We start from the raw sequence: 26885 nt of genomic DNA on the forward strand, positions 1-26885 counted from the left end.
CCAGGAAGTCAGTTTCAAAGACGCATGCCCATTTGTAAAAAGGAATTTCACATGATCTCAGTTTTTAATGAGGTGGGGGGGGGAGGGCGGTTTTTAAGCAGCAATCCCTGATTCTCCCATAAAAATAAACACCGTCTCCAGTCAGGAATCTTCAGGGTCTTATATGTGTCTGTATAGTTGCCTCTTACTGTTATGGACTCCAGCGGATATAAGCCCAGTCTGTGCAATCTTTCCTTATAAGAGAATCCACCCACTTAGTCTAGTGAACCTTCTCCGAACTGCTTACAAAACATTTATATCCATCCATAAGTAAGGAAACCAATAGTGTACACGGCACTCCAGATGTGGTCTCACCCCTGCACTGTATTACTGAAGCAGAGCCTTCCTATATTTGTATTTACAATTAATTATAACATTCTATTAGCTCTCCTAATTGCTTGCTGGAGCCGTATTGTAACCTTTTGTGAGTTATGCTTGAGGACACCCTAATCCCTTTGCAGCTCAGAGCTTTGCAATACCTTCCAGTATCAATAATGTGCTTCCCTTATTATTCTTTCTCCCTGAATGGACAATTTTACATTTACCCAGATTAAACTCCATTTGCCACATCTTTGCCCACTCCCTTAACCTACCTATACATTTTTGTAGCCTCCTTATTTCCTCTTTGCAGCTTAATTTTCTATTGTGTCATCAACAAATGTTGCAACTGTACCTTTGATTACTTTATCGCAGACATCCACATAAATTGTAAACAGTTGGACTTCCAGCATGTGGCACACAACCTGTTACATCTTGCCAGACTGAAAAATGACACATTTCTTCTCTGCCCAGTTAGCTAGCTATTCTTCTACCCATTCCAATGTTACTCCATGGACTTTTAATATTTTTACAATTACCTTTCATGTGGTGCTTTATCAGATGGCTTCCAGAATTCTAAATATACTACATTCACCAGTTCTCCTTAATCCATACCCATATCACTTCCTGGGAGAACTCACAGGTTTGATTAAACAAGAATTCCCTTTTGCAGTCAAAATCTTGTTGTTTGGTCCTTTCACTGTAGGTTTGAATTTTCTCTTTTAAAGTTATCAGTCTCTACAAGTTGCGTTTCTAATCCCAGAGTCCTCAACAACACACAGACCATTTAGTTCCGCCATTGTAACGTTGCCTGACTCTCCCCTCTGGAACAGTCTATCTGCTGTTGAACCCCTCATCTATTGTCCACACAATGCGAGACTCAGCTTTTCTAACGCTGTCTTTGATGAGAACCCAATCTTTGAGCCCACAGCCCCCCCCCCCCAAACCAAACTATTGCAGCTGTCACTTCCACACTTTGAGTTCTAAACTCAAAACATTAGCTAGCTCTCTCTCTCTCCGTGGATGCTGACTGACCGGCTGTGATCTCCAGCATTTGTTGTTTACACTTCCACTTATCCAAAACCCTTTGACTGATATCCTATTCATTTCCTAGTCACCTGTCACTTTTGTACTTTCGAAATTAATTGCTGGTCCCAAGGAGTGCAACTTTAAATCTCATTCTGTATTTGAATCTTTAAAGAGGTCATACTTATAATATTACGAAAGTTGAGTATTAAGTTACGAATTGTTTGTTGCATCTTTATGTTGCTATGTAATTAAATTTCTTATAAGTGTTTTAGCCTGAATTGCACTGTATCGTCTTACAGCCTTATATCCCAACAATAAACATGAACGGATGTGCAAGTTGGATAATCCTCACAGGTACCAGCTTGAAATGTGCAAAGGGGAGACCTGATTTTGAATTGCAGAACACCCATTCTGCTCAAAAGTAGCAGTTTCAGATCACGGGGGAAGGAATCGACGTTCGCTGTGAATCTGTGAGAAGGGGCGTGAGTGACGATGAGGATGAAGGGGGTTATGTTGCTGTTTCCGATCAGGTTAGACCTTGTAATTCTCACATCTTGGAAAGTGCACAACCCACAAGTTACCCGAGGGTAAAAATCTGAAATTGCATTGCTGGGTGGTCCCAGATTGAAAATGACAATTTAGTCAAATCTCGCTGGTCAGCGTCTTTCGTTGCATTTCAATGAACAATTTAATTTTGCAAATTGAAAGTGAAAGTGAGTTGTAATTTTTTTTTGGGGGGGGGGAGTTAATAGGAGAGAACATGTGAACTCCTGACAGTGTCACCTCAGCCTTCTGTACCGTTGATTGGTGAGATGTAAGTTCATGACTGAGATTACCCACAGCAGTGAAGCAGCGTAGCCTATGGGGAGCATTAACAGAAGGGTTCAGATATTGTCTTAGGCTTCGATGGAGTAAATTGGTAAAAGCCACAGGAACGGGGGAGTGGGAGATGAGGAGGATTAACTTTCATACAGTAAGGGACTTGGGCAGAAACAGATTCACTAACTCTGTGAAGGTGTTGGATGTATGAACAGCGGACGCTAGGAAATTGTTTCCGTTAGGCGAGGAGACTAGGACCTGTGGACACAGCCTTAAAATTAGAGGGGGTCAATTCAGAACAGAAATGCGAAGACATTTCTTCAGCCAGAGAGTGGTGGGCCTGTGGAATTCATTGCTGCAGAGTGCAGTATAGGCCGGGACGCTAAATGTTTTCAAGGCAGAGATCGATAGATTCTTGTTGTCTCGAGGAATTAAGGGCTACGGGGAGAATGCGGGTAAGTGGAGTTGAAATGCCCATCAGCCATGATTGAATGGTGGAGTGGACTCGATGGGCCGAATGGCCTCACTTCCACTCCTATGTCTTATGGTCTTATGGTATGGAAGCATTTGCAGAGCTGGGTGGAAATCTGGAGCTCTCTTTAAAAGGTGTGAAACACTCACCATGGAGTGAGCAGCTCCCATCAGTGGTGTAAGTCTCACATGCACGATCAGTCTGCACGATTCTGTCCCCAGGTGGTCTCCCAGGTGGCGGAAGAAGGGATGGGAATTCGGAGAGAGAGTCACGATTGTGGGTGCTGACATATACCTTCAGATCCTAACTAAGTCGTACGCTAAACAAAAGTGAAAATTCTTGGTTGACTTCTGTTAGTTGAGGTAGTTACAAACCACACAGCTTGCCTCTGGGTGCTTCAGCCTTCAGCCCAGTAACTCATCAAATGCTATTTATAGCTGGGATCCAATAATTATTTTGACCCTGATCACAGTAGACTATAGGAACAGGAGGGGGCCTTCAAGCCTACTCCACAATAGGATCATGGCTGATCCCACATTCCTCACGTCCCACTTTCCTCCCTTTTCTCCACAACCCTCAATTTTCAGGAATTGAACTATTTCAGCCTTAAGTACAAGGATCCTGCCCCCACCGCTCTCTCTGGCAACGAGTTCCAAAGACTCATAACCCTTTGAGAGAGTAAATTCTGCCTCATCTGAGTCTTAAATTGGTGCCCCTTTACTCTGAGGCGATACCCTCTGGTCCCAGACTCTCCCAGGAGGGGGTACGGCCTCTCAGCGTTTACCTGCCAAGATCACCTCTCATCCCCAAAACTCCAGTGAGTAGAACTCCAACCTGTTTCACAGAAAGACAATAAGACAATCCCTCATAAAACAATTTCAGTTGTTTACAAGACAGTCCCTCCAGACTAGAGATCATCCCAGTGAACCTGCCTCCAATCAAAAGGTATAGTTTCTTAAATAAGAGGACCAAAATTGCTCAGAATACTCACCTCCTACAAAACATTGCTATAAAGAGACGATGAATGAAATCTCCTGTCTGCCCTGCTCCCAAGACTGGCAGTGCCACTATTTCTTATCGAGAAGATAGGATAGGGACAAGAGGGGACGTAAGGGCGACAGAAGCTGGGCTGGAACTCCAGCTCTGGTGGAGAAGGGAGGTCAGACCATGGTCAAGATTAGAGTGGTGCTGGAAAAGCACAGCAGGTCAGGCAGCAACCAAGGACTGAGAAAATCAGCGTTTTTGGCAGGAGCCCTTCCTCATGATGAATTCCTGATGAACGTCTTCTGCCCGAAACGTCGATTTTCCTGCTCCTCGGATGCTGCCTGACCTGCTGTGCTTTTCCAGCACCACTCTAATCTAGACTCTGATCTCCAGCATCTGCAGTCCTAACTTTTGTCTAGGTCAGACCAGGGCTCGAGTTTTGGTACTGCCACAGTCCAATCAAAACATGATTAATTACTATCAACTCCACAGCAATTTTTTTTTATTTTTTTATTTCAAAATATACTTTATTCATAGAAATAAATCTTTGGTACCTGTACAATTTGTCATGTCGTTCATAGATATATACATTGCATGTCTTAACATTACAAAGAACAGATTGAATTAATCGAATTGACAGTTATCCTATTTACAGTTCCCTTTATTAACCATCCAGTCTCTTATTATTTAGCTGTGGCTTCAGCAGAACCCACCTAGTGAGTGGGTGCCCTGTTATACGATAGCAAAGGAACCTTCTTTAACCCCCAGTTTATGGGGTTACCATTGTCCATTTGACTGTCCTGTCTCTGGGGTAGCTGTCTGCATCCCCATGGTGAGCTCAAACTGCTAGACCTTCGCTGGGCTGAGGTAGCTATCCAGCTCCTCACTGGGGTCATTTACCTGCTCATTGAGCCAAGGCAAGGGTCCGCACTGTCCAGTTCTGTGTCTGACAATGGGACTGTCAGAGGATCACGGCTCTCAGTTACCTGTAGTTGTGGGGCAGTGGGTACCCTCTGGTTCTCACTGGATGGAGGGTGGACTTCGGGGGTGTCCGTTGTTTCCTGGTTGGGAGGAAATGCCCTCCTCTTTATCTACGGCGCTCTGCCTCTTCTTCTGGTGGTGGTGACCTTCTTTGCAACTCCACAGCAGTTAGTGAAAAGTTGGGGGCTGAACCGAAATGAGTCGTTGCTTCTCTTAACGCAAAGCAGTCCAGGTTGAGACCACTATTTCATCACTTCTTAGTCACCCAACCTTTTTTGGCTGAGGACACTGAAGAGAGAGGATTGTTGTTCCTGTTTGTGTTCGATTTCTATTTTAGACCTTCATTGACAAGCCCACTCAAGGGCTAACCTGTCTGTCTGGGTCAGACACTGTTGTGGTGTGGAGACTCTTGGTACTTCCCCTGTAATAGGCCACACAGCAACATTCCCACAAATGCATTCATACCAAATCATAGTTTGCACAGGGTGGGAATGCTGGGAGGAGAGAGAGAGAGAGAGGCAACATTTTAAACTCTTCGAATTTAATCAGGCTGCAAGAAAGCAAAGATCAACACGTGGTCAATTTAACTGCTGTAACTGGGGGACAGAATCCCGCCTTCAATTAACACAGCTTTATTTTCCTCTTTACATAGATCTCCTCTGGGTTGGTTCACCTCCTATTGTTTACACAATGTTCCCCCCCACCCCCTGCTTTTTTCAAGTCCTTATGGTCTTTTTTATAAGTCCAGAGTTATAACTTCATCAGAGTGGGAATCAGTTCATCCACACTCCCGCTGGAATTCATCGCAACTTTTCAGCCTCTTCCGATCACTCACATTTTCCCAACCTCTCTTAGAATATTGTGCGAGTTCTCAACAGCAGTAAAGATGTGGAAATGCTGAGGGAAGCGCTTTAAAGGTTTACGAGACTTGAGTCAGAACTGAGGGGAAAGGCTGCAACTTTCTGCCTCAAACAGAAAGAGAGAGGGACGAGAACGAAATAGGGTCTGTCCAGTTTGTTGTACCACACAGCTCCTTTAGGACTGATCAGTGGCTGAAGAAGGGCTTATGCTCGAAACGTCGATTCTCCTGCTCCTCGGATGCTGCCTGGCCTGCTGTGTTTTTCCAGCACCACATTTTTCTGGTCTCCAGCATCTGCAGTCCTCACTCTCTCCTCCCTGATGAGTGGCTGCACATTGTGAAGCAAATGCTGGTCCCGTTGCTTCCCTGCAAGGTATATTCCTGCTTGTCCTGCATTTACAGACCCATGCACATTCAAGGAAGCGATGGCTGTGAGTTGACCCAAAGCACGCAGGCTAGGTCAACATGCAACATTTTCAGATTTTATTGTCATGTGTACTCAAGCACAGGAGTACAGTAAAAATATCTCCACACACAGCACCAATCATAGGTACAAGGGTACAAAGGACTTAGAAAGCAGTAAAAGAAACACAGTTCAAAGTTAAGCGACATAGTAATAAGGTAATAGTTAGCATTAAAGTCCTTCTTAATGTACATGCCCGCGTGGGTTTACTCCGGGTGTTCTGGTTTACTCCCACAGTCTAAAAAGCTGTGCAGGTTAGGTGAATTGGTCATGCTAAATTGTCCATAAAGCTCGGGGGGAATGGGTCTGGGTGGGTTACTCTTCAGAGGGTCAGTGTGGACTAGTTGGGCCGAAGGGCCTGTTTCCACACTGTAGGGAATCTAATCTAATCTAAACTGGAAAAGTCAAGATGAAAGTTAAAAATTTGTTTCTATTTGTGGAGGAGACCCGAGGCCAGAATACAAGATGATCATGAATAAATCTCAGAAGTCCCGAGGATAGGGAGTTGTTGGACAGTTGCTCCCACGAGGCGTCATTCATAGTTTGTGGGATCTTGCAGTGTGTCAACTGGGTATCATGTCCAGTGAGACAGGTTACACAGTACCATTGGTGTCATGTCCAGTGAGACAGGTTACACAGTACCATTGGTGTCATGTCCAGTGAGACAGGTTAAACAGTGCCATTGGTGTCATGTCCAGTGAGACAGGTTACACAGTGCCATTGGTGTCATGTCCAGTGAGACGGGTTAAACAGTACCATTGGTGTCAAAGCATCCTGAGGTAAATGCAAGTTCAAGTTTTCTTCATTTTGTGAAAAGGAGACAGGTCACCTGTGTTCTGGAGTATCAGTTCCAGACCGTTGTGACAGGTTAAAGTGTCCTTAGATAAATGTCGCTTTGAGGTAACTTGGGAACTCATTCTCTGTATAATCCCCCACTTAACCCTCCATAGTGATAATCAGTGAGCCAACATCCTGGACTGTATGTCCAATTTTAAACAAATTCGATGAGTGAGAATGGGCAAGTTCAGGTCGCATGACCCTTTTGCACTCCCAAAGTCTCCCCAGATCATTTTGTGTCGATTTCTCACTCAAAGTTGGCGTTTCACATTCTGTACAGTGCCTGGCTGATAGTTCCTCTTCGTAGCTTCCTGGTGCTGAAGTTCTCTGACAAAGGAGGCACAAACAAGGTTATTCTATATCCCTCTCCTGCACCACACTTTAGTGAATTTGTCCTTTTTATCTGCAGCTGGAAATTGTGATCCCTGTCTTCTGTCACCGACGGGGAAAAGCAGTGGAATGTTACACTCTATTTCCTGTTTGTCGTTTACTCTGTACATCCTTAGCTATTCACCAGGAAAGGAGGCTCCTGCATTTATGTAGCACCTTTCACGGCCCCAGGCATCCCAAAGTACTGGCATGCTGCACTAGAGAGAGAAAGTGGAGTTCTGAACTGATGTTGTCAGGGTTGGGGGATTTAAGCTATAAGGAGAGGCTGAACAGGCTGGGACTGTTTTCCGTGGAGCATCAGAGGCTGAGGGGTGACCTTATAGAGGTTTATAAAATTAAGAGGGGCATGGATAGAGTAAATAGGCAAAGTCTTTTCTGTGGGGTGGGGGGAGCCCAGGCCTAAAGGGCATAGGTTTAGGGTGAGAGGGGCAAGATATAAAAGGGTCTTGCAGAGGATGGTACGCGTATGGAATGAGCTGCCAGAGGAAGTGGTGGAGGCTGGTACAATTGCAACATTTAAGAGGCATTTGGATGGGTACATGAATAGGAAGGGTTTGGAGGGATATGGGCCGGGTGCTGGCAGGTGGGACTAGATTGGGTTGGGATATCTGTTTGGCATGGACGGGTTGGACCAAAGGGTCTGTTTCCGTGCTGTACATCTCTATGACTCTCTGAGTATGACTTTGCATGAGGGCTGACTTTGATTAACTGACCAACAGATGACCCCAACCCAAACAGACCTCAAAAAGGACACTTTCTAAGACAAACCCTGGAGGAACTATCTGGTTTCCAATCTTCCCAGTATCTTGCCTCTTCCCTGAACTAAACCACAGTCACCGATGTTTGCTTTATTCATCTGTCAGCCAGGCTGTAGCTTCCCCATTGCTCAGTTCTTGCCTCAGGCTTTGAAGTGAAGCTCAGCGTGAAATGCTTGCAACTCTCTGCCCTCAACATAAAACATGCATGAAATATTTGCAAAGCCAGTGCCTGCTGCCGTGGGCTATTTCCCAGTGCAATAAGTAGCTGTGTAATGTGCTCGACTACTTTGTCCAAGTCCATTTTCTCAGTGCTGCTTCTTGTGTCAGTGTGGGTTTCACACCCTCCCCATGATATTGGAACAAAACTGACATTCCATTGCTGATCTGAGGGATGGCTGTATTGTCAGGAGGTGAAGCATTTTAGAACATTAAACCAAGTTGTTAAGCCAGGGTGGCACAGTGGCTCAGGGGTGAGCACTGCTGCCTCACAGCACCAGGGACCTGGGTTTGATTCTGCCCGTTTCTATGGGTGGCTTTCCATAGTCCAAACTTGCACAGGTTAGGTGAATTAACCATGGAAAATGCAGAGTTATAGGGATAGGCTAGGCTAGGTCTGGGTGGGATGCTGTTCAGAGGGTCGGTACAGACTAGATGGGCCAAATGGACTAGACACTCCCACACAGTAGGGATTCGATGAAGTCCTCATTGGCAGTGTAAAAATGGATGTAAGAGAAGTGGTTAAATTCTTTGTTCTTTCATGAGATCTGGACATCAATGGGGAGGGCAGCGTTTATTCCTTTGAACTGAGTGGCTTGCTACGCTATACCAAAGGGCAGGCTCACATCGACCCCACAATGCTGTGGGCCCAGACTCATGTATACCGTACAACCCAGATGGCCTTCTTCTTCAAAGACCACACACATCCCAGCGTCATGTATAGGCCACACCAGGTAAAGCATATTAGCAAACCCCACCAATCATAGCTAGCCAGTCATGGTCACTGTCGGTGAGTTTTCTGATCAGCCTGTTCAGAGATGTTATCATACAGCTCTGGGAGCACATGGGACTCAAACCCAGGTCTCTCGGTCCAGGGATAGTGACACTGAGCCACAAGTGGGCCCTGAGACCAGCCCTATAAACCGAGATTAGATCCATGTTGGGATTTGTATCCATGCGCCTCTAGATGACAAGCCCAGTGACATTGCCATGATGCCTCGGACTGACATTCACTGACTCCCTCTTACACAGGGTTTTGCTGCTCAGAGAAGTGACCGGAAAAATTGAGAGAACTGTAGGGCTTGGGAAACAAATGGAATATCCCACCGAGGACTGATGCTACTGAACTGCTGCCCCCGTGTTGTCCCTTCTGTTTGTGTCTTTCTGTATGCCGACATAGGGCAGCTGTTAGAGGGGTTTAATGCTTTAATTAATGGAGTTAAATGTTGACAGACATCATCATTGTTTAGCTGTGGTTAAAGTCTACCTATTTGTAATAAATACTAGTTTTTGTTAAGCACAGAAACCTGGGTGATGTTCCTTATTAATCTGAGTCTATCAGAGGAGTAAATTAGGGAGTTTTACGTGATTAGATCAATATTTTTCAGTCTTGTGACAATTTATGGATATTGGGGTTTATTTTCAAGTCCCACCCCCTACCACAGCACAGTGACTCTTACAATTGGCTACTTCTCAGTTCTCTAAATGGATCGAGTGTGAGAACACTTCAACTCTAACAATAGATTAACGCTCCGAGCCCCAACGTGGATAAAGGGGGAGTTTCCATTGTCCTGAGTGTTGTTCTTGGATTCCCTGTATACAGTGTCTTTCTCTGGTCGTCAGGTAAGAGGACGATTGAGCTCTGGTGAGTTCCTGACTGTCTGAGCTGCCAGACCTCTCAAGTCTCCGAGTCCAGGCTTCAGAGAACACACTGCATCAATCAGGACCTTCAGGAGAACAGGAGGAAGGGAAATACATTTAAAAACACACATGCTGTGCTCTCTGAGACTGCCTTCAGTAAACATTTCAGAGCCAGTGCATGTGAAATCAATCCTCTCCCTTCCAACTTATTCTCCCAAGTTGTTTTACAGAAATCCAAAATCAGAATATCCCATAGCCCTCCTGTCCAGTGTTCATTAGCGTTTGATGAAATCTGCATTTGTTGAAGTCAGGGGAAATTAGTAACAAATTCATTTTATTCAGGGTGGTTTGACACAGCAGTTATTCAGTGTGAAGTGAGTCCTGGGAAGGGCAGGGGGACGAGTGCTGTGCCATCAGGCAGTCTGCTGGGATGGGAGCTGGGATTGGGGAGGATGAGGGAGCTCAGTTTGGGCACATTGCTCAGGGTGGGTGGCTAGAAATTAAGATTTGGCCGACGTAGCAGAGAAGGTGACCAGGCCGGGAACTGAGAGAGTACAGTCCGTCAACTCCAAACACTGAAGTAAAGAAATGCAGATGCTGGCAATCTAAACCCAAAACAGACAGCGACCCTTCCTCAGAGCCTGGACTCAAAACATTAACTCTGTCTCTCTCTGGCCCCATAGATGCTGTCACACCTGCTGAGTTTCGCCGGCAATTCCTGCTTTTACTCCAGATACTGGGCTGGGGTTGAGGGAACGTCAATGACCCGAATCCAGATATTGGGCTGGGGTCAGGTTTCTGTGCTCCTTCCGGTAGCTCTATCCCTGAGACTTGAGGATGCATGGACATTGAATGTATCGCCGGTTGGGGTGGATCGGTTTTGGGCTTTCGGGAATCCTGGGGACTGCGCAGTCAAAGACTGAGGCAGGTACGATAGGGGCATTTAAGGGGCCTTTAGATAAGCAGATGGATATGCAAGGAGTGGAGGGCTATGGAGCAAGGACAGGCAGAAGGGATTCATTTAATTTGGCGTCCTGTTCGGCACAACATTGTGGGCCGAAGGGCCTGTTTCTATGCTGTATAGCTGTATGTTCTATGTAGAAGACATATGTGTGTAAAAGGCACCCCAATGCCTCTCCCTCACCCCAACTACCTGACCCCTCTCCCCGACCCCTCCCCGATCCCTCTCCCTGACCCCTCCCCATCCCTCTCCCCGACCCATCCCCCTGACCCCAACTACCTGACCCCTCTCCCCGACCCTCCCCCTGACCCCAACTACCTGACCCCTCTCCCTGACCCCTCCCCGATCCCTCTCCCTGACCCCTCCCCATCCCTCTCCCCGACCCATCCCCCTGACCCCAACTACCTGACCCCTCTCCCCGACCCCTCCCCCTGACCCCAACTACCTGACCCCTCTCCCTGACCCCTCCCCGATCCCTCTCCCTGACCCCTCCCCATCCCTCTCCCCCGACCCCTCCCCCTGACCCCATCTACCTGACCCCTCTCCCCGACCCCTCCCCCGACCCCTCCCCCTGACCCCAACTACCTGACCCCTCTCCCTGACCCCTCCCCGATCCCTCTCCCTGACCCCTCCCCATCCCTCTCCCCCGACCCCTCTCCCTGACCCCAACTACCTGACCCCTATCCCTGACCCATCCCCCTGACCCCAACTACCTGACCCCTCTCCCTGACCCCTCCCCGATCCCTCTCCCTGACCCCAACTACCTGACCCCTCTCCCTGACCCCTCCCCGACCCCTCCCCCTGACCCCAAATACCTGACCCCAACTACCTGACCCCTCTCCCTGACCCCTCCCTGACCCGTCTCCCTGATCCCTCCCCGATCCCGCTCCCTGACCCCTCCCCCTGACCCCTCTCCTGATCCTAACTACCTGACCTCTCTCTCTGACCCCTCCCCGATCCCTCTCCCTGACCCCTCTCCCCGACCCCTCTCCCTGGCCTCAACCACCTGACCCCTCTCCCCGACCCCTCCCCCTGACCCCAACTACCTGACCCCAACTACCTGACCCGTCTCCCTGACCCCTCCCCGATCCCGCTCCCTGACCCCTCCCCCTGACCCCTCTCCTGATCCCAACTACCTGACCTCTCTCCCTGACCCCTCTCCCCGACCCCTCTCCCTGGCCCCAACCACCTGACCCCTCTCCCCGACCCCTCCCCCTGGCCCTAACTACCTGACCCCTGCACCCACACCCTCACACACTTTACCCAATAGTTCCGTGGTGACATTACTGAAGCGAGTCCAGATTTGTGAATTGCAGTTCCACAAGCCGCTATGGCAGGATTTGGGGGTTGTGTGGTCCCAGACCAGTAGCTTGTTGGATTACTCAGTGATCTCTCCCTACACTGAGATGCATTATTTTACCCCGAGTCCGCCCAATGACAGCAGGTTAGACGGGAATCACTTGGGATCTGTCAGTGAGCGCTTTGGGTTTCCAAATTTGGGAACAGCTTCACCAAAGAGAACACGTTACATCCTGAATCGAGCACAGTTTCGGTTCAGAGGAAGTGTTGACCTTGGGAATTGAAGGATTAGTTTGCAGAAGTGATTAGAGCATGTTTCCTCCAAGCTCACCACCGACTGTGCTTCAGTAGCAGTTTGTGGCTGCACTGGCCTCTGCCTTTTCTTCTTTATGGCTTGTTTTCACTGTGAATGATCCATCGGGGTCGCTCGTAAATGCCGGGGCCCTTAGCAAGGCCTTTTGCAAGTCATTAACAGTCTAGGCGCTGTATGACTCTCCTCACAACATATTGGTCTCTGAACAGAAATGCGAGGAGGATTCTAATTACAGAAGATAGCTCAATCCATCATCATTTACCCTCGTTTAGTCACCTCACAAGAATACAGCCACAACTTGCTGCAAAGCTAATGAACCCAGTGATAGCACTTTCTGATGTCTCAGTGATAGGGGGGGGGGGGTGGTGTCAGCACCTCTTGTGCTGTAGGAACTCTGCCTTTTCTGCTAATTTCCCTGAAGGAAGCTGGAATCATTAGCTGAAACACTGCAGCCAGTCTCACGGACTCAGCCCCCTGCCCAGGGAGTTGGATGGCACCAAACCACAGTGCCTTACCATTACCAGGCAAACACTGAGAAAGGGTGAGTTAGGGGAAGGGGAGTGCACGTGTAACCAGGAGTCAGCAAGGACTGCAGATACTGGAACCAAGAGTCAATAGTTTGCACGCATTAACCAACCCGACCCTCTGGTTCCCGTCCACTTCCATTCCCCCATCACTCCCCCCCCCACCCCGGTCCACTTCAAATCCCCCTCCCCCCCCCCCCCCCCGGCGACATGTCTAATCTCGGCCTCCTCCACTGTCAGGGCAAACGGAAGCTGATGTTCCCCCTGGGGAGCTGACAGCCCAATGGCCTCAATACTGACTTCACCAGCTTCGAAATCCCCCCACCCCCAGCCTTACCCCATGCCCAGGCCTCCCCCACCCTCCCCTGACCTGGCCTCTTCTCTGCCTCTCCGCCCCAGCCTTCCCACAATAACCTCCTAGCCGCATCCACCTATCAGCATCCCGCCTGCCTACCCCCCACCGTCTCCCCAGCAGCCCCACAACCCCCCTCCCTCTATTTAGTTCTGGGATCCTCTCCCCCTCCCTATCCTGTCAAAGGGGTACAACTCTTTGGGCAGCACAGTGGCTTAGTGGTTAGCACTGCTGCCTCACAGCACCAGAGACCTGGGGGTTCAATTCCTGCATTGGGTGACTGTCTGTGTGGAGTTTGTACATTCTCCCTGTGTCTGTGTGTGTTTCCTCCGGGTGCTCCGGTTTCCTCCCGCAGTCCAAAGGTGTGCAGGTCAGGGTGGATGGGTAATGCTAAATTGCCCGTAGTGTTGGGTGTGTTAGTCAGGGATAAATAAAGGGTTAGGGGAATGGATCTTGATGGGTTACTCTTTGGAGGGTCAGAGTGGACTTGTTGGGCTGAAGGGCCTGTTTCCACACTGTAGGGAATCTAATCTAATGTAAAAACCCAAAACACTGACTCTCCTGTCCCTCAGACTCTCCTGTCCCTCAGACTCTCCCGTCCCTCAGACTCCCCCGTCCCTCAGACTCCCCCGTCCCTCAGACTCCCCTGTCCCTCAGACTCTCCTGTCCCTCAGACTCCCCTGTCCCTCAGACTCCCCTGTCCCTCAGACTCTCCTGTCCCTCAGACTCCCCCGTCCCTCAGACTCCCCCGTCCCTCAGACTCTCCTGTCCCTCAGACTCTCCTGTCCCTCAGACTCCCCTGTCCCTCAGACTCCCCTGTCCCTCAGACTCCCCTGTCCCTCAGACTCTCCTGTCCCTCAGACTCCCCTGTCCCTCAGACTCTCCTGTCCCTCAGACTCTCCCGTCCCTCAGACTCCCCCGTCCCTCAGACTCTCCTGTCCCTCAGACTCCCCCGTCCCTCAGACTCTCCTGTCCCTCAGACTCCCCTGTCCCTCAGACTCTCCTGTCCCTCAGACTCTCCTGTCCCTCAGACTCCCCTGTCCCTCAGACTCTCCTGTCCCTCAGACTCCCCTGTCCCTCAGACTCTCCTGTCCCTCAGACTCCCCTGTCCCTCAGACTCCCCTGTCCCTCAGACTCCCCTGTCCCTCAGACTCTCCTGTCCGACCTGCTGGACTCCTCTGGTGTCACAACTGTTGACACGTGTAACTTAGTTTGAGAGCCACCCTCGCCCTGAGTCCCCGCTGCAGAGAAAAAAGCAACAAACAACAACGTTTTGTTGCTTTAAAAGATCCGGTGAGGATTAGCACGTCAGTCATGTGATGAAGCTGCTGCTCATGTGGTTGGTACGTGTGGTATTGAGAGTTTGAGGAGGGGCGTGGGCTCCATCTTGTTTACTTGTTGAGTGGTGGTAAGCTAACCAGGGTGATGCAGTCAGCCAGATAGGACCAGGCAGGAGCTAGATCCAGGCCAATCACAAGCTGGTGGTTTGTCAGCACTGCAGGAAGTGTTAGGAGTGGTACAGGGTTGCAAACATACTTCAATCAAGGTGATTATTTTGTAAAGTGGCGCGGATCTAAATACATTAGAAATCTCAGGAAGTGGGTTTGACTTTAAAGGGTTGCTATCAATCCCTAATGGATTTCAGGCAAGGGCAACGTCCAAACTCAGGCCTAGAGTTCGAGGCTCCGGGTATAACTGCTTGACTTAACGCTGCTGGGTCAGCTGGGCAGGCCTCAGGGACAGAGGATCAGGAAGCCAAACTTCACTGGATGGAAACAACTAAACAACAACACAAACTGTCGGCAAAACTCAGCAGGTCTGGCAGCATCTGTGGGAAGAAAGCAGAGTTAATGTTTGGAGTCCGGTGCCATCCAAACTGATGGAGAGCTACCGGACTCAAAACATCAACTTTGCTTTCTTCCCATAGATGCTACCAGACCAGCCGAGTTTCACCAGTGATTTCCGTTTTGTTTCAGATCTCCAGCATTGGTGGTTCTTTATTTTATTGTAACAACTGAACAATGTCCGAGCTTCGAATAACTCCTTTAACCAAAAACACGCCTGGTCTGGACTTTTCCAACTAAAACCCTCACACTGAGGTAACCTGTTGCTGAACTGTTCTGAATTCAGCTGCCAGGGGAAACTGTTCTTGCAGCTGACCCCAGTCTTCTGCAGGTGACAGAGTTTTCTCCTATCATGCGCGTTTTGTCAACGCAATTTGGCTGTAACGTGATTGGTGAATTGGAGAACGATTTTTTTTAAAACTGCAAACTCCTATTGGCTATTCGGTGATTCCATCCTCGGTTACCTTCAGTCCACTGTCGGCATTTACTTCAGTCAAACAAAATAAGTTGGATGACAGGGCAAATATTTTCTGTCCTTATTGTTGATGTTTTCGAGGATGTTTTGAGAAGCATTAAGAGTGCTATTGTCACCACTGCGGAGGCCTAGGGTGATGGCAGTAAGGGCTACTTGCATGCAGTTTGGCAGCAGCTTCTCCCAGATTTTCTTCATGATTTTAAAGGCTGTCAGAGGAGCTTCCAGCAATCAAAGGTTATTGCATCGCTCTCACAAAGCAAGTTGGATTGGACAAAATGGAGACTGATCTCCAGCAATTTGTTGCTGCGGGGAAATTGAAGCTGGAGCTGAAGACGACGAAGTCCAGGATGCAGCACCACGAGACCTTTCCATTTCTCTTTTGTCTTCTGTCCTGAGGGAAGCTGAGACGCAGTTGAAGCTCTTCGAAGACAATGACTACATTGTAGAATGCAGCAGGCTAGCAGTCAGTGGCGTAAAGTTTTATCTGACACCCTCTGAACAGCTTCTTCATGAAAGAGGAAAGATGGCAAAGCAGCAAACACTGGATACCTTTTCTAAACCACCCTCCAAGAAACAATCTGAGGACAATGAACCACAGCCATCCACTTCTGGACGAAATATTTTAATTTGTCGTAACACTGTAGCCAGAACTGCACCTGAAGGTGATGATGATGCTAATGCTGACCCTCAGCCCCTTTTGTACTACAATACTGTAACTCAGAAACCCCTTAAAGTGTTAGATTAATTGTATTATTTCATTAAAATATGATTTTAACATTTATTTCATGCTATGGTTTCTGTTCGGCCAACTACTTCTTTTGTTTGGATTTTTACTGATATTTTTGGTGCTTCACCCCAAACTCTGGTTTTGCCACTGGCCCCGTTATTTCTATTGTGTGATTTTCTATAACATGAGTTCACACGAGAATGCAACTGATATGTTATAGCAGAACAGACTGTATGCACAAACACTTTCTCATCTATGGGTTTTATTCCAAAACACTTCTAAACAAAAAGCAAGCTGATGCCTTTCAATATTTAATCTCTCCGACTCTAAAACCCTCACAATACAAGGTCAAGTTACCACCCACGGGGGGGAACCCCAGTTACCTGCTCACTCACACATATTGATTTGAAATCATGACTTCAAAAAGATTTGCAAGTTTATCATCAAACTCCTTCAGACATACAGACCAACAACTCCGAAAAGGCTAAACTAGACTTGGTATTGTGCAATGAATTAAGGATTAATTAATGCTCTCATAGTGAAGGCACTCCTGAGAAACAGTGATCATCACATGATTCAATTTTACCTTTAATTTGATGGAGAGACATATGGGCCGGAGACTATATTTTAGTTCTTAAATAAGGGCAGTTATAAGGGCACAGACGCATAGCTAACCAAAGTGAATTGGAAAAGTTGATTAAAGGATGGGTTAATAGAGATGCAGTGTCAGACATTTAAGGGGATATTTCAGAATGCACAGAATAGACATATTCCACCAAGTTAGAAAAATTTCGATGGACTGACCCAAAATTAACTAGAAACATCCAATTAAAAAACATATAATTTTGCTGTGAGGTAGGATTGCTTAAGGATCTCATAGTGAAGGTGCCCCTAGACAGCCATGACTATTATGTGATTTAATTTTACATTCAGTTTGAGGGAGAGAGAATTGGGTCTGAGACTTCTTTTTAAACTTAAGTAAGTGCAATTAAGAGGCAGATCAGAAAATTGGACAGAATATATAAAACAGCAAAGTTATTAACAAAAAATTAATAAAAAGAGAAAAATTTGAGTCCGAGAGAAAGCTATCCAGAAATATAAGCGCAGGTAGTAAGAATTTCTACAAGTATTTAAAGAAGAAAAGTGATTGTTGGTCCTATAGAACGTCAGACTGGAGAATTAACACTAGAACATAAGGCAGTATCAGATGAATTGAACAGGTATTTGGCATCAATCTTCACTGCAGAGGATACAATTGACATTCTAGAAGCAGTGATAAAGCATGAAATGCAATGGAGGGACTAACACAGGAAAGTCAGTCTCCCCAGGGAAGTGGCACTGTTGGAGCTGCAGGCTAACAAGCCCCAGAGTTCTCAAGGACATCACCTTAGCCCTTTAAAAGAAGTAGCTAGTGAGATGGTTGATGCATTGATTTTAACATTCCTATATGATGGTCTCAATATATTAGAAGGTGGCAAATCCCAAATTCAGGGATTTGCCACCCTGAGTAGGAAACTTTGGACAAGTTATCTGTCATGATTCACGATCTTATTAAGTAACGAAGCAGGCTGGAGGGCCTATTCCTTCTTGATTTGTACGAGAGATTAGATTACCAACAGGTCCACATCGACCCGCCGAAGCGCAACCCACCCATACCCCTACATTTACCCCTTACCTAACACTATGGGCAATTTAGCATGGCCAATTCACCTGACCCGCACATCTTTGGACTGTGGGAGGAAACCGGAGCACCCGGAGGAAACCCACACAGACACGGGGAGAACGTGCAAACTCCACACAGTCAGTCACCTGAGTCGGGAATTGAACCCGGATCTCTGGCGCTGTGAGGCAGCAGTGCTAACCACTGTGCCACCGTGCCGCCCACAAAGGGGAAGGCCAAGAGGAAACTGAACGGATAGATAGGGACAAGCCAGTCACTCTCATATGAATATTGAAAACATGAGGGCACAGACAAAAGGTCATTTGCAAAAATAGCAAATGGGATGAGAGGATTGAGGGTATGGAAAGCACCAGCTGGAAGTGCGATGGAGGCAGGTCTAACTGAGACACTCAAAAGAGCATTAGATGGATACTTAAATGGAAACGGTTTGGGAGGGAAGGCAGGAGATGGGTGCTGAGACATAATGCTCATATACGGAACCCTGAGGTGCAGATATGATGGGCCAAGTGGTCACATGCTGCACCATAACAATTCTGTGATTTGTTGACGCTGTGAATCTGAGGTGATCTCACTGAACAATAACAAAATCATGAGAACGCTAACTGGGCTAGATATACCCAGGATGTTCACCCTGACTGTAGTAGTATTGAAGCAGGGGGGCACCAGGGATCAGACTGTATTTGGAATATTGTGAGCAGTTCCGAGCCCCGTATCTGAGGAAGGATGTGCTGGTCTTCCAGACGAAGTTTATAAGAATGATCCCAGGAATGAAGGGCTGGTACTATGGGGTGCAATTGAGACCTTTGTACTCGATGGGGTTTAGAAGGATGGAGGGCGAGGTCATTGCTACTTACAGACTACCACAAGGTCTGTGTAGACTGGACGTGAAGACGATGTTTCAACTAGTAGAGGAGGCGAGAACCCAAGGGGACAGTCTCAGAATGAAGGGATGACCCTTTAGTACTGAGAGGAGGTGGAATTTCCTCATCCAGGGGATGGTGAATCTGTAGAAGGTATTGTCGCAAGAGGACTGTGGAGGGCAGGCCATTGAGTGCATTTAGGACAGAGATAGATAAGTTCTTGATTGGTAAAGGGATCTGGACGTTTGGAGAGAAGGCAGGAGAATGGGGATCAGAAACATATCAGCCCATGATCGAATGGTGAAGCAGACTTGATGGCCCTAATGATGTAATTCTGCTCCTGTGTCTTATGGTCTGATGCCTCACCATCTCAGAATAAAGGAGAACCTCATAAATGAAGAGGTTTGTCATTTATGGGGTTGACGAATCTTTGGAATTCACTACCTGGCAGAGCTGTGCAAACTCAATCATTCAGTATATTTGAGACAGAGACCAACAGGTTTATAGAAACTAATCATATCAAGGGTTATTGAGATATCCCGTCATGATCTAGAATGCTGGAGAGACTCAATGGGCGGGAAGATCTACTTTAGCTCCTATTTTCCAAATGCTGGCATTTGCCTGGGTACTGTCAAGAAACTGGGTCTGGCTGTATAGACCCAGACAGTGGCTGTGGGTGACGTATTGACCCAGACAGTGGCTGTGGGTGACGTATTGACCCAGACAGTGCTGTGGGTGATGTATTGACCCAGACAGTGGCTGTGGGTGACGTATTGACCCAGACAGTGGCTGTGGGTGACGTATTGACCCAGACAGTGCTGTGGGTGATGTATTGACCCAGACAGTGCTGTGGGTGATGTATTGACCCAGACAGTGCTGTGGGTGACGTATTGACCCAGACAGTGACTGTGGGCTGTGAGGAACTGCACACTGTGGGCTGTGCCGTGTACCTGCAGACAATGCTGTCCATCCTTGGTCTCGTTAGGAACAGACTTTTTGATGAGACGGAGGGAATTCCTCTCAAACGGTTCTTGAGGGATTCTGCCCAAACGCGCGCTGAGGAACATCCGATAGTCCCAGTGGGAGAAGACCTGGCTGCTTCCTGAGGGACAGTATTCTGCGGGGATTCTCACTGGGACCAGTCATTGAGAGAATCACACCGTTGAATTCTGAAAGCAAGCTATTCAACTATCTTCAAGCTGGAGATGTTGTGAACTGTAGCACTTTTAAAGCAATCCCCTCCACTCTCAAAATCAAGTCTTTTTCTGGAGGGGGGTTATTGAAGCTCCTTCTAATCTGTACTTGGCTGTTTGGGTGAAATTATCTTTTGTTAAGATGTTTGACAGGAGGAGTTGCCATGACCCCATTTGTGCTTGTATTGACTTTTGTTTTGGTAAAAGTAACAGCCAGAGAAACTTCCCCAGTACGAAATATATCGACCACAGTCTGAAAGAGAGTGCCCCTCCCACTCTGTGCCTGTCTGACATTTCCCCCTCACCGTCACACTGCTTTCTGGGTCATGTGGTTACTTTGGTGTCTCGACTGAATGACTGGGCGGTAAAAGGCCAGCATTGATTGTCTGCAGAGCCCTCCCGGTTCTCAGTTATCCTGTCTGTTCCAGTTACAATCCCAGAGTGAAAGAAGAAACACAAACCCATGGCAGCACCATTCCAAGCAAGTTAGCAGGAAGGCAGCACCTTCGGGTCATGTACAGGGGCATTCTCAATTAACAGCCACTTCATTCTGCAAACCTCAGAGTGAAGCTGCCATCTCCCAGCCCTTGTTGGGGCCACCAGATGGTTCAGGCAGCACCACACCATGAGCTTTTCCGTTCTCCAGGATGACCTGCCCGCCAGGATCTAATCATGGCTGGAAACCTGGAGCTCGCTGTTCCATGGAGTTGGTGCTGATTCCCAACGGCATGCATGAACAGCAACTCCAGTATCAGGAGCTAGACCAGTATCAGGAGCTAGGTCAGTATCAGGAGTCAGACCAGTATCAGGAGCTAGATCAGTATCAGGAGCTAGACCAGTATCAGGAGTTAGACCAGTATCAGGAGCTAGACCAGTATCAGGAACTAGACCAGTATCAGGAGTTAGACCAGTATCAGGACTTAGATCAGTATCAGGAGTTAGACCAGTATCAGGAGCTAGACCAGTATCAGGAGCTAGACCAGTATCAGGAGTTAGACCAGTATCAGGACTTAGATCAGTATCAGGAGTTAGACCAGTATCAGGAGCTAGACCAGTATCAGGAGCTAGACCAGTATCAGGAGTTAGACCAGTATCAGGACTTAGATCAGTATCAGGAGTTAGACCAGTATCAGGAGCTAGACCAGTATCAGGAGTTAGACCAGTATCAGGAGTTAGACCAGTATCAGGAGCTAGACCAGTATCAGGAGTTAGACCAGTATCAGGAGTTAGACCAGTATCAGGAGTTAGATCAGTATCAGGAGTTAGACCAGTATCAGGAGCTAGTCAAGTATCAGGAGCTAGACCAGTATCAGGAGTTAGACCAGTATCAGGAGCTAGACCAGTATCAGGAGTTAGACCAGTATCAGGAGCTACACCCGTATCAGGAGTCAGTCCATGTATTAGGGGTTAGACCAGTATCAGGAGTCAGTCCAGTATCAGGACACAGACCAGTATCAGGAGTTAGACCAGCATCAGGAGTCAGTCCAGTATCAGGACACAGACCAGTATCAGGAGTCAGACCAGCACCAGGAGTCAGACCAGTACCAGGAATCAGTCCAGCACCAGGGGTCAGTCCAGTATCAGGAGCTAGCCCAGTATCAGGGGTTGGACCAGTATCAGGAGTCAGTCCAGTACCAGGAGTTAGACCAGTATCAGGAATTAGTCTGGTATCAGGAGTCAGTCCAATATCAGGAGTCAGTCCAGTACCAGGAGTCAGTCCATTACCAGGAGTTAGACCAGTATCAGGAGTTAGACCGGTATCAGGAGTCAGACCAGTATCAGGAGTTAGACCAGTATCAGGAGTTAGACCAGGATCATGAGTCAGTCCAGTATCAGGAGTCAGTCCATTACCAGGAGTTAGACCAGTATCAGGAGCTAGACCAGTGTCAGGAGTTAGACCAGGATCAGGAGTCAGTCCAGTATCATGAATCAGTCCAGTATCATGAATCAGTCAGGATCAGGAGTCAGACCAGTATCAGGAATTAGTCTGGTATCAGGAGTCAGTCCATTACCAGGAGTTAGACCAGTATCAGGAGTTAGACCAATACCTGGAGTCAGTCCAGTATCAGGAGTTTGACCGGTATCAGGAGTTAGACCAGTATCAGGAGTCAGTCCAGTATCAGGACTTCATCCAGTACTAGGACCAAGGCCAGTATCAGGAGTTAGACCAGTATCAGGAGTTAGACCAGTACCAGGAGTTAGACCAGTATCAGGAACTAGACCAGTATCAGGAGCTAGACCAGTATCAGGAGTTAGACCAGTACCAGGAGTTAGACCAGTATCAGGAACTAGACCAGTATCAGGAGCTAGACCAGCATCAGGAGTTAGTCCGGCATCAGGAGCTATTCCGGTACCAGGAGACAGACCAGTATCAGGCGTCAGTCCAGTACCAGGAGTTAGACCAGTATCAGGAGGTAGACCAGTATCCGGAGTTACACCAGTACCAGGGGTTAGACCAATATCAGGACTTAGACCAGTATCAGGACACAGACTAGTATCAGGAGTTAATACAGCATCAGGAGTCAGTCCGGCATCAGGAGTCACACCAGAATCAGGAGTCAGTCCAGTATCAGGACTTCGTCCAGTACTAGGACCTAGGCCAGTATCAGGAGTTAGACCAGTACCAGGAGTAAGACCAGTACCAGGAGTTAGACCAGTATCAGGATTTAGACCAGTACCAGGAGTTAGACCAGAATCAGGAGTTAGACCAGGATCAGGAGTCAGTCCAGTATCAGGAGTCAGTCCAGTATCAGGAGTCAGTCCTGTATCAGGAGTCAGTCCAGTACCAGGACGTAGACCAGTATCAGGAGTCAGACCTGTATCAGGAGTTAGACCAGTATCAGGAGTCAGTCGAGTAACAGGAGTTAGACCAGTATCAGGAGCTAGACCAGTATCAGGAGTTAGACCAGTATCAGGAATTAGACCAGTATCCGGATTCTTACCAGTATCAGCAGTCAGTCCAGTATCAGGAGTTTGACCAGAACTAGGAGTCAGACCAGTATCAGGAGTCAGACCAGTATCAGGAGCTAGACCAGTATCAGGAGCTAGACCAGTATCAGGAGTTAGACCAGTATCAGGAGCTAGACCAGTATCAGGAATTAGACCCGTATCAGGGGTTAGACCAGTACCAGCAGTTAGTCCTGCATCAGGAGTCAGTCCAGTATCAGGAGTCAGTCCAATGTCAAGAGTCGGTCTAGTATCAGGAGTCAGACCAGTATCAGGACTTAGATCAGTATCAGGAGTTAGACCAGTATCAGGAGCTAGACCAGTATCAGAAGCTAGACCAGTATCAGGAGTTAGACCAGTATCAGGACTTAGATCAGTATCAGGAGTTAGACCAGTATCAGGAGCTAGACCAGTATCAGGAGCTAGACCAGTATCAGGAGTTAGACCAGTATCAGGACTTAGATCAGTATCAGGAGTTAGATCAGTATCAGGAGCTAGACCAGTATCAGGAGCTAGACCAGTATCAGGAGTTAGACCAGTATCAGGACTTAGATCAGTATCAGGAGTTAGACCAGTATCAGGAGCTAGACCAGTATCAGGAGTTAGACCAGTATCAGGACTTAGATCAGTATCAGGAGTTAGACCAGTATCAGGAGCTAGACCAGTATCAGGAGCTTGACCAGTGTCAGGAGTTAGACCAGTATCAGGAGTTAGACCAGTATCAGGACTTAGATCAGTATCAGGACTTAGATCAGTATCAGGAGTTAGACCAGTATCAGGAGCTAGACCAGTATCAGGAGCTAGACCAGTATCAGGAGTTAGACCAGTATCAGGACTTAGATCAGTATCAGGAGTTAGATCAGTATCAGGAGCTAGACCAGTATCAGGAGCTAGACCAGTATCAGGAGTTAGACCAGTATCAGGAGCTAGACCAGTATCAGGAGTTAGACCAGTATCAGGACTTAGATCAGAATCAGGAGTTAGACCAGTATCAGGAGCTAGACCAGTATCAGGAGCTAGACCAGTATCGGGAGTTAGACCAGTATCAGGACTTAGATCAGTATCAGGAGTTAGACCAGTATCAGGAGCTAGACCAGTATCAGGAGCTAGACCAATATCAGGAGCTAGACCAGTATCAGGAGTTAGACCAGTATCAGGAGCTAGACCAGTATCAGGAGTTAGACCAGTATCAGGAGCTACACCCGTATCAGGAGCTAGTCCAGTATCAGGAGTTCGACCAGTATCAGGAGTTAGACCAGTATCAGGAGCTAGACCAGTATCAGGAGTCAGTCCATGTATTAGGGGTTAGACCAGTATCAGGAGTCAGTCCAGTATCAGGACACAGACCAGTATCAGGAGTTAGACCAGCATCAGGAGTCAGTCCAGTATCAGGACACAGATCAGTATCAGGAGTCAGACCAGCACCAGGAGTCAGACCAGTACCAGGAATCAGTCCAGCACCAGGGGTCAGTCCAGTATCAGGAGCTAGCCCAGTATCAGGGGTTGGACCAGTATCAGGAGTCAGTCCAGTACCAGGAGTTAGACCAGTATCAGGAATTAGTCTGGTATCAGGAGTCAGTCCAATATCAGGAGTCAGTCCAGTACCAGGAGTCAGTCCATTACCAGGAGTTAGACCAGTATCAGGAGTTAGACCGGTATCAGGAGTCAGACCAGTATCAGGAGTTAGACCAGTATCAGGAGTTAGAAAAGGATCATGAGTCAGTCCAGTATCAGGAGTCAGTCCATTACCAGGAGTTAGACCAGTATCAGGAGCTAGACCAGTATCAGGAGTTAGACCAGGATCAGGAGTCAATCCAGTATCAGGAGTCATTCCAGTATCAGGAGTCAGACCAGTATCAGGAATTAGTCTGGTATCAGGAGTCAGTCCAATACCAGGAGTTAGTCCAGTATCAGGAGTTAGACCAGTACCTGGAGTCAGACCTGTATCAGGAGTTTGACCGGTATCAGGAGTTAGACCAGTATCAGGAGTCAGTCCAGTATCAGGACTTCATCCAGTACTAGGACCAAGGCCAGTATCAGGAGTTAGACAGTATCAGGAGTTAGACCAGTATCAGGAGTTAGACCAGTATCAGGAGTCAGTCCAGTATCAGGAGTCAGTCCAGTATCAGGAGTTAGACCAGTATCAGGAGTTAGACCAGTACCAGGAGTTAGACCAGTATCAGGATTTAGACCAGTACCAGGAGTTAGACCAGAATCAGGAGTTAGACCAGGATCAGGAGTCAGTCCAGCACCAGGAGTCAGACCAGTATCAGGAGTCAGTCCAGCACCAGGAGTCAGTCCAGTAATAGGAGTCAGACCAGTATCATAAGTTAGACCAGGATCAGGAGTCAGTCCAGTATCAGGAGTCATTCCAGTATCAGGAGTCAGTCCAGCACCAGGAGTCAGATCAGTATCAGGAATTTGACCAGTATCAGGAGTTAGACCAGTATCAGGAGTCAGACCTGTATCAGGAGTCATTCCAGTATCAGGAGTCAGTCTAATGTCAGGTGTCGGTCCAGTATCAGGAGTCAGTCCAGTACCAGGAGTTAGAACTGTATCAGGAGTGAGACCAGTATCAGGAGTCAGACCAGGATCAGAAGTCAGACCAATATCAGGAGCTAGACCGGTATCAGGGGTTAGACCTATAGCAGGAGTCAGTCCAGTATCAAGACTCAGTCCAGCACCAGGAGTCAGTCCAGTAATAGGAGTCAGACCAGTATCATAAGTTAGACCAGGATCAGGAGTCAGTCCAGTATCAGGAGTCATTCCAGTATCAGGAGCCAGTCTAATGTCAGGTGTCGGTCCAGTATCAGGAGTCAGTCCAGTATCAGGAGTCAGTCCTGTATCAGGAGTCAGTCCAGTACCAGGACGTAGACCAGTATCAGGAGTCAGACCTGTATCAGGAGTTAGACCAGTATCAGGAGTCAGTCGAGTAACAGGAGTTAGACCAGTATCAGGAGCTAGACCAGTATCAGGAGTTAGACCAGTATCAGGAATTAGACCAGTATCCGGATTCTTACCAGTATCAGCAGTCAGTCCAGTATCAGGAGTTTGACCAGAACTAGGAGTCAGACCAGTATCAGGAGTCAGACCAGTATCAGGAGCTAGACCAGTATCAGGAGCTAGACCAGTATCAGGAGTTAGACCAGTATCAGGAGCTAGACCAGTATCAGGAATTAGACCCGTATCAGGGGTTAGACCAGTACCAGCAGTTAGTCCTGCATCAGGAGTCAGTCCAGTATCAGGAGTCAGTCCAATGTCAGGAGTCGGTCCAGTATCAGGAGTCAGACCAGTATCAGGACTTAGATCAGTATCAGGAGTTAGACCAGTATCAGGAGCTAGACCAGTATCAGGAGCTAGACCAGTATCAGGAGTTAGACCAGTATCAGGACTTAGATCAGTATCAGGAGTTAGACCAGTATCAGGAGCTAGACCAGTATCAGGAGCTAGACCAGTATCAGGAGTTAGACCAGTATCAGGACTTAGATCAGTATCAGGAGTTAGACCAGTATCAGGAGCTAGACCAGTATCAGGAGCTAGACCAGTATCAGGAGTTAGACCAGTATCAGGAGTTAGATCAGTATCAGGAGTTAGACCAGTATCAGGAGCTAGTCAAGTATCAGGAGCTAGACCAGTATCAGGAGTTAGACCAGTATCAGGAGCTAGACCAGTATCAGGAGCTAGACCAATATCAGGAGCTAGACCAGTATCAGGAGTTAGACCAGTATCAGGAGCTAGACCAGTATCAGGAGTTAGACCAGTATCAGGAGCTACACCCGTATCAGGAGCTAGTCCAGTATCAGAGTTAGACCAGTATCAGGAGTTAGACCAGTATCAGGAGCTAGACCAGTATCAGGAGTCAGTCCATGTATTAGGGGTTAGACCAGTATCAGGAGTCAGTCCA

The sequence above is a fragment of the Hemiscyllium ocellatum genome, chromosome 18 (genome assembly GCF_020745735.1).
Source record: "Hemiscyllium ocellatum isolate sHemOce1 chromosome 18, sHemOce1.pat.X.cur, whole genome shotgun sequence".
NCBI classification, from domain to species: Eukaryota; Metazoa; Chordata; class Chondrichthyes; order Orectolobiformes; family Hemiscylliidae; genus Hemiscyllium; species Hemiscyllium ocellatum.